Here is an 8,597-nt window from a genome sequence, read left to right on the forward strand (position 1 = left end):
GGGGCCCAAACACACACTTCCCCTTGTCCCAGCAGTGGCTTTTATAAAAGAATCCCTCCTCATCCCCATGGATGACTTTGGGGAGAGGAGTTTCTGATCGGTGGCAGAGTTGGAGAAAAAAATCAGAGAAATACAGGGAGGTATCCCCAGACAATGATGCCATCTCCCCTCCCCCATACATAGATCATCCTGTCACCACATGGAGGTTTCACTCTGACCAGGGTGGCTGCAGCTCCAGCAACTCACAAGCAACCCAAGAATAAGAAACCAAAGTTACCACAGCCCCAGCACTCACCAGCAAACTTCAATAACAAGCCAGGGGTCGTCCCCCCAGCTCACAAAAAGACCCTGTGATAACAAACTAGCACATCTGCAGTCCCAACATATGAATCGTCTCAGTATTCCTATGGACAACCCTACAATAACAATCCCCCATGGAAAGTGTCCCAGTGCTCCTGGCAACACCTACAAAAACTAAGCAAAATGCAACCTCAGCAGTCAAAGTAAACTGTTAAACTGTTTGTAGGCAGTCCTGGCATACAGCCAACAATCTCAAATTATTTGTGTTCTCACAAGCAGAAGGGGGCAAAGGATTCTGGACAAAGAGTTTACTTGTCCAAAACGCAGTTTTAGCCAACCCCAAATCATCCATGAATTTGACCCAAGCAGTTTCTAAATATATTTCGAAATAATAGGCATGCTATTCAGGCATCCCTGTAACCCTTGTTCCACAAGGGTTAAGGGTTTTGTCGAAATAGTGCTTTATTTCAAAATGTGGAGCTGTGTAGACAGCACCACATTTCAAAATAAGCTATTTTAACCTTTAAATTATAACCTTTAAATAAATTACACAATTTGCACTACACAAACAATGTGGCTTATTTCAAGATGGGGTGCTGTATAAACGCACCCTCAGGAGCTAGCAAATGCTGCTCAAACCTCACTTCCTCATGCAGAGGAGGGATTTCAATCCATAGCTCCTGCCACCCAGCTGACCCCTCAATTATTCTCACTTGTTTGCTCTTTAGCCTTATTAATATTTAAGTAGTTATGCGACGTGGAACATCCTCCACAGGAGAGCAGCCACTCCAGCATGGCCTGTGACCTGGGGGTGAGGATGCTCCCATTCAAAATCTTCCTTTGATCCTCTCCAGACAACTGAGATTCTCTCTCAAATGATAGTTGGGCTCCCTCCATCCGCTCCCCCTCATTTGACAGTTGGGTTCCCCCATCCCCTTCTCAGGTGGCAGTTTGGTCATTTTCCCCCTTGACAGGCCCATTGCTGACTTCTCTCACCAGGCCCCTACCCCTACAGCAAGTTCTCAATTGCTGCCAGCAGCTCCTGCCCATCCCCCGCACTCGCCACACCCAAGGCCGGGGGGTTCGGCCGGTCCCAGCAGGGACCCCCAGGCTCCAGCCACGGAGCAAAGGGCCACAGAGCCCCTGGCTGTTTGCTCCCCTAGTGTTGTCCCTGCTCCCTGCAATGCCAACACGCGGGTGATACTGGCAGTGCCCAGCGGTGGACAGACACCCAAGCGAGCGCAGATACCACATAGGCTCTGCCTGCTGAGGTACCCACACTGCAGAAGCCCCGAGCAAACTCCCCAGCTCTGGGAGTCAGCCTGGAGCCCAGCTGTTCCAGAGGCTGCCGAGCCCCATCTGTAGGTGTGTCTGGGTTTTATTAGCAAGGAAGCACAGGTGAAGTCAAACCTTCTATTGCACCAACGTGTGCTGGAGAGAGAGAGCTTTCCAGCTTCACGACTCTGCTGTCCTTGGGCCTTCACTGGTCCATCTCTGTGATTGACAATGTTTGTCATGGTAAGACATGCTGGGGTAGTGAGGGCCTGTAAATGAAAGCGCCAGTGCCACCACTGTCAAAGGGACAGCTGCTTAACCCCATCGGTGGAATTCAAATCGGCCCAGAATACAAGGGATCAGCCTTAACTCCCTGGTCACCTCTTTTCCTGCTAGGTTGTCTTTCATGTGGCTGCCATTTTGTCAGCCAAAACCAGGCACCCCAGTGAAAGTAGAATAAAAAACTTAGGAGTGGCCTGCAGGGATCCCAAATCCATAGCAAAGTCACATAAGGCAGCTAGAACATTAGGGCTGTGGTCTATTGATCTATTCCGTGCTGCACATGTATGTTTGAATCCTTTTATTGTTGGCCACCTCTTCTTGTTTTGATGGAAGCACCCACTGGCTCATTCTTTCATGCCTCTTCCACCCAATCCCCAAAAGAAAAGAAGCTCTCCACAAATGGGATGTCAGAAAGAATGTCTGCTTGCTGGCCTCCCTGCTATGACTGCTCTAGCCTGGCTTGGGTGCTTGGCCTTGCCAGACCAAAGGCCAGCTTGGGGAAGGGGCCATTTTGGCTGATAAAGGGACCATGTGGCTAAGGTTCTAAAATCCTATGCTGAGTGCCTGGATTCAAAGGGTATCAAGAGTGAACGGCAGCTGTGCTTGCTTTGTTCCTGCATGTCCAGAGGACTGGAGAAGGGCTCACAGAGCATCTTCCTTCAAAGAGGGGGAACAAGACCCAGGGAGCCCAAAGTGATCACTGGAGCAGCTCCACTGTGCTGAGAATGGAGAACGGTGCGTGTGCTCAGTCAAACAACGTTAGCTCCTGAAGGCCTAGTCCCAAGATCACCACTAGATGTCAGGGGAGAGCCCATTCAGACCTTGCTTACCTCTAAAATCTGCAGATGAGACTAAGCAGGACAAGGGTTGCAAGAAGGCCTGGCCAAAGAGTTTGCAGACCCCAAGGCGGCATGTTGTGTTTGACTGCACTACGTGGCTGGGCAACTACGTGGCTGGCAAGCAGCTGGGTAGGGGAGGCACCAGGCAGCATGGGGCCCGAGGCAACCGCCTTGCCCGCCTTGCCCTAAGGCTGGGCCTGGTTGCAAGCCCTTTGAAGACAGGGTTAAAATTCAGAGTGGTGGCCCTGCCCAGGCTGTATTAGCAGCAAGGGAGCATTGAGCTCGACCTGAACCAGCCTCTTGCAGGCCCAACTGGGGCCGGGCAGCTTCTACCACACCCGTCGAACATTTGCTTGGAGAATGCTGTGAAGGACGGGATCAGCCCAACCCCAGGTGCTTGGTGCACCTGTCCCCTGTGATGAATTGTAGTAATGCTGGCCTCCTAAAGGGTTAAATCAAGTAGCTAGGAGTCTTGTTGGCAGGAAGCCAGAAGAACCAACAGGTTACAATGCTGACATTTAAATTGTAAATATATACCTGCAACCCTTTGCTCTGTTAGGGTATGTGTATACTTGCTCCCTCTTTCAAGAGAGGGATGCAAATGTAGACATTTGAAATTATAAATGAAGTCAGGATTTAAATAGCCCGTGCTTCATTTGCATATTTGCAGAAAGGCACTATTTTGAAATTCTTTATTTCAAGATAAAAAATGCTGTTTAGATGTGGTTATTTTGGGAGAAAACCCTTCTTCCGAAATAACCCTTATTCCTCATACGACGTTTAAGGGTTATTTCAGAAAAAGGGTTTTCTCTCAAAATAACTGCATCTAAACAGAGGTATGGGTGCAGGGCTGGGCTCAGTCATTACAGCCACATCTCTTACACACCAAGGCTACGTCTAGACTGCATCCCTTTTTCAGAAAAGGGATGTAAATTAGACGTATTGCGATTGCTAATGAAGCAGGGATTTAAATCTTCCCCGCTTCATTAGCATAAAAATGGCTGCTGCTTTTTTTCGGCACGGAACTTTGCCGCAGAAAAGCGCCAGTCTAGATGCGGATCTTTCGAAAAATAAAGCCTTTTCCAAAAGATCCCTTATCCCTTATTTCAAGAGGGAGGAAATGGGTGTGGATACATGGCACAGCCCAGTGGTATAAAATCCTGGTGCCAGAAATGAAATCTTCTCCTGTCCTGGGGAGATGCTCTTTGCAAAGGAAGCGTGAAACCTGATAAGGGGAAGTATCAGAGGGGTAGCAGTGTTAGTCTGAATCTGCAAAAGCGGCAAGGAGACCTGTGGCACCTTATAAACTAACCGAAGTGTTGGAGCATAAGCTTTCGTGGGCAAAGACCCACTTCATCAGATGCAAGTCTATAAGGTGCCACAGGACTGGTGATGGTGACCCGCTTCTCCAGAGGGACGACAGGTTGCATCTGGATGTCACATCATCGGAGAGCAGGGGTGAGCCAGGCACATAGCTCTAGCAATGTCTTCTTCCTCATTCGGAAGTTTTGGAGCCAACTGCTCCGTCACCAGCGTGTCCCAGCCGTCGGAACTGGTGTCTAGCTTCCAAAAGCATCTCTCTACCATGGGAGACGATTGCGAGGGCTTTGGTCCCACACACTGGTGGAGGTTCTTAAGGATGAGCTCAGAGTTGAGCTTATGCAGGAACATGAAGGCAGCCTGCATAAACTGCTGCAAAAACTTCAGCATGGTAGTGTTGGACCATCACATGCCCAGAGGCAGCTCTGGCTGCATGGCAAGGAGCGTGCTGTGATGTTCAAGGGCAGGGCAACCAAAGTACACAGTACAAATGCTTTGCTTTCCCTCAGAGAGGTAGGAAAGCAAGTTGAAGACCCTGACAAATGACTTTCTCAGCTAGCCTTAGGCAGCAGCACGTGGAAGTAACAGCTGATCTAATGCCCTGCCTGAATTGGTTCCAGGTGGCCTAAAATGTGAGATTCAGTACAATCAGTGTGTACAATATCTTTCAATATAACACATCACTATTTCATTTCACTTTTTGTGTATAGATGCTCTATTTTGAAATAAGCTTTTCTGACAGAAGTTTGCAGTGTAGACATGCTCTATTACTACTTTTATATTAAATGGTATTAAGTGTTTTGTCTTTTTGCTCAGTATTGTGTTTTGTTCTGTTTGCTATCCCTTGTGATTGCTTGACATTTATATATTATAATTAACACACATGTTCTTTCTTTATTACAAAATCCAGTTCATATGTTTCATATAGGAGGAGGAGGCAAAAAAAAAAAAAAAAAAAAAATCTGTGCATATCTCCCACCACATTAAGGGAGGGATGAATTTCAAGAATGCACAAGCGTAGCTCTTTATGTAGCACAAGACACTGATCACAGAAGGTGTATGTGGGCTCAGCAGGACACACACTCTCTGGACTTTGAGCTGGCCAGACCACAGATCAATGAAAACAGATTCCCAGCGCTCCTGCTGCGTGAGTCTCAGAGACAGGTAAAGTCCTGCAGAGCCTCACTGGATACCTCAGATGCTTCATCTCCCTTTCCCCACAGTGCCCACCCAGAGACATGGTGCCACCCCATGGTGACCAGCAGGGCTGGGGATCCAGAAGGGCCTGTTACACAAAGGGAACCCAGCCTGCTTGGCATCACTCTTCCTCCAAACTTAAGCCCCTAACATAGGAACAAGGGGAGAAAGGACACACCACTGAAATTTCCAGCTATTATTGTTTTCAAAATTTGAAGCAACACCAACCATTGTTCTGGACTGGAACTGCCTGACAAAGCATCACAAATATTTTCTCCAAAAAAAAAGACACCCCCAAAGACTCTCCCATTTCTCTAAAACTGCTCTACCCCTGAGCCCACGTGGGTAGTGCCTGGGCCACACACAGATGACGTTGGCCATGGGTCATACAGCACAGATGGGCCTAGAGGGGCGGGTCTCCTTGGAGGGTGGATCTGGCCTCAACGGGACTGGAGGAAGATGGGGGGGGGAACAGAAATGGGGCCTGGAGTATTCCCTGGAACTCTCTGGATGGTCCTGTGATTCCTTCCTCCCCCCCAAAAAAAGTATAGCTCATTTTGGTATCACTGTGTTGCCCCGGGAGTGGGTGGGGTTTTGGCTGCAGTCCCTGGGGGCTCAGAGCATCTCAGTGTGAATGCCTAAAAGGCTGGGAGTGGCCAGAGAACAATGCGCCAGGTGGGACAAACAAATTCTGTATGGACAGACAAACGAGAGTATTTCCTCCTCTGCCAGATCCCTGCACACAGGCAGCAGCTGGGAGCCTCTCACTATTGCTCCTCTGCCCCTCTTGGCCCCTGCCCAGGGCTAGTGAAAGAGGTGGCAGGGCTCCAATTCCAGCTGATCAGAAATGGGGCTGAGCCTAGCAGCAGTTGAGTGCAGGAACAGCTTTCCCAATGGTTCTAGCGGGAGAAGGTCAGCACCATTGGGGATGGGCCCATGGACATTCTCAGCCTTCATTTGTGAAAAGATGCTCAGACCCCCTGAGTCAGTGGCTGGGGCTAGAACTGATCAGCATTTTCTGGGTGGAGAAATGTCGCAGTGGAGAATCTAATTTTTCTGAAATCAGTGTTTGCGGAGGGCAGCAGAGATTGATCTTGCAGCAGAATTCCCGAGTGTGAGCCCATGAAGGACACAAATGCTGCCACCCCTTCTACCGTAACAGCAGGAAACCAGTGACTGAAGTGTGGGAAAGTTGTATTCCCATCCAGCCTTGGGGAAATATGAAGGGTCCAATGAGAACATCTTGCATGAGGATTATTGCTAAGAAAAGTCTCCTAGGAAAATCCCCCTTTGCTGTAAGCCCTCCCTGCGCTATTGCAAAAACCTCATGTCACAGTTACAGGCTGGCTGCTCCTCTGTGTCCCCGCTCTGAGTGACCCCTTGGGCCTTCCCTGCTCTGAGACCAGCCCTGGGCTATAGACTGGAACTGGTGGCCATCATGGGAAATGCAACGTAGGGCCCCATGGTGCCTCGGCACTAGGAATATTCCTGGCCCAGGAACCAGCTGCAGCAAAGTTCATTTCTGGTTCTCTCCCCCAGCACTGCTTGCCACCTTCGCGCCCTTCCCCATCCTCCATGCATCCCTCATTCTGCCCGACACCTTCAGCTGACTATAAATGGCTTGGTGACCCTGCGGCCTCGGGGGAGGTCTCCATGTTCTGTACCCCCTTTGCCTGCCCCTTTCCACATCTAAAGTCCCTCCTGGATCCCCTCCCTCCACACCCCCTTGCACACCCACATTCCCTCCCTGACCATTCATCTCCTCCTTCGGCCAAACTCCCTTCCATTGTCTTAGGCAGGCAGGCAGGGGAGGGTATTTGAGTGGGAGAGTGGTGAAGACTCCGGGTGTTCTGGGTACCATCAAATTTTGTGCAAATCTGGTGGCCATGCTGACTCCCAGCAGGTCTGACTGGACAAGGTAGTACCCAATGGGAGCTGTGACCACCCCTGACAGGAGAGACTCAAATAGCTTCTTACATGAAGGCTTATTTGATCTCAGCAGGAGGTGCCAGGAACAGTCAGAGAAGAGGATTTCACACACCGTAGGGGCTCCCCCAGACCTAGGCAGCCTGTCCTACTCCAGGCCCTTTTCTCTGGGGCTGGGGCTGTTTGTGCCCCACACAGGAGCTGCTCGAGGAGAGCTGCCGGCAACTGGCACCCTAGGCGGAATGCATGATCAGCACCCCCGCCTCCATAGCTCTCAATAGGGTGACATTAAATGCGGCGCCCTAGGCAACTGCCGAGTTGCCTACATCCATGGGCTGCCCCTGCATAGTCTCTGCCTGGCCCCTCCCCTCTCTTTGGGGCATCTGTCATAGCAGCACAAGGTCTGTGTTCCCTGGTGTGGCCCTCAGTCTGGGCTGACCCTGGGTGACTCAACAGGGTCCAGGGTGGTTGTCAGAGCAGCTGAGTCTGCAGGGTCTCTACTCCTTCAAGTGCCAGGAGGTGGGGGAATGGGGAAACCACTGCTCAAATTAAACCCTTGTGTTCATGACGTGATACCCAAAAAGTTTGGAAAGCAACAGACAAAGTTCAGAGATAAATTGCTGGCTGCTACCAGGTAGAAATGGCATGTTGGGTGGTGTCAGCGCCAGGAGAAAAGTGTCTCCCACCCTAACACCTCCCTGGGGTTCATCTCAACAAGGCTGCTTTGTCTTCACTAGGATCTGACACCAAGGGTACGTCTAAACTACATGGCTCCGTCGATGGAGCCATGTAGATTTGTTGTTTTGGCAAAGGCAAATGAAGCCACGATTTAAATGATCGCGGCTTCATTTACATTTACATTTACATGGCTGCCGTGCTGAGCCGACAAACAGCTGATCAGCTGTTTGTCCGCTCAGCGCGCTAGTCTGGACGCTCCCCTGCTGACATCAAAGCCCTTTGTCGGCAGCCCCGGGAAACCTCATCCCACGAGTAATAACGGGGCTGCCGACAAAGGGCTTTGATGTCGGCAGGGGAGCGTCCAGACTAGCGTGCTGAGCGGACAGACAGCTGATCAGCTGTTTGTTGGCTCAGTGCGGCAGCCATGTAAATTTAAATGAAGCCGCGACCATTTAAATCGCGGCTTCATTTGCCTTTGCCTATGTGTCTAATCTACATGCCTCTGATGACAGAGGCATGTAGTCTAGACACAGCCCAAGAGTGCTGCCTGGCCCAGCCAGATCATCACACACACAGCTTCCACCTAGCATGGACCCAGGATTTGTGGGCAGTGCTTCCCAGAGCTTCTGTCAATTGCTAGGTTCCATCACAACCTGCAGTTAACCAAGAACCAGGCCCTAGGGTGAAATGCATCATCCCCAGCAGTAACTCCAGACACGGCGCACAGGGCACTGGGGTCACATGTTAAAGAGTCGCACCAGCCGCAGGTAGAGGGTCACG

This window comes from Pelodiscus sinensis, unplaced genomic scaffold (assembly GCF_049634645.1).
Source record: "Pelodiscus sinensis isolate JC-2024 unplaced genomic scaffold, ASM4963464v1 ctg34, whole genome shotgun sequence".
Lineage (NCBI taxonomy): Eukaryota > Metazoa > Chordata > Testudines > Trionychidae > Pelodiscus > Pelodiscus sinensis.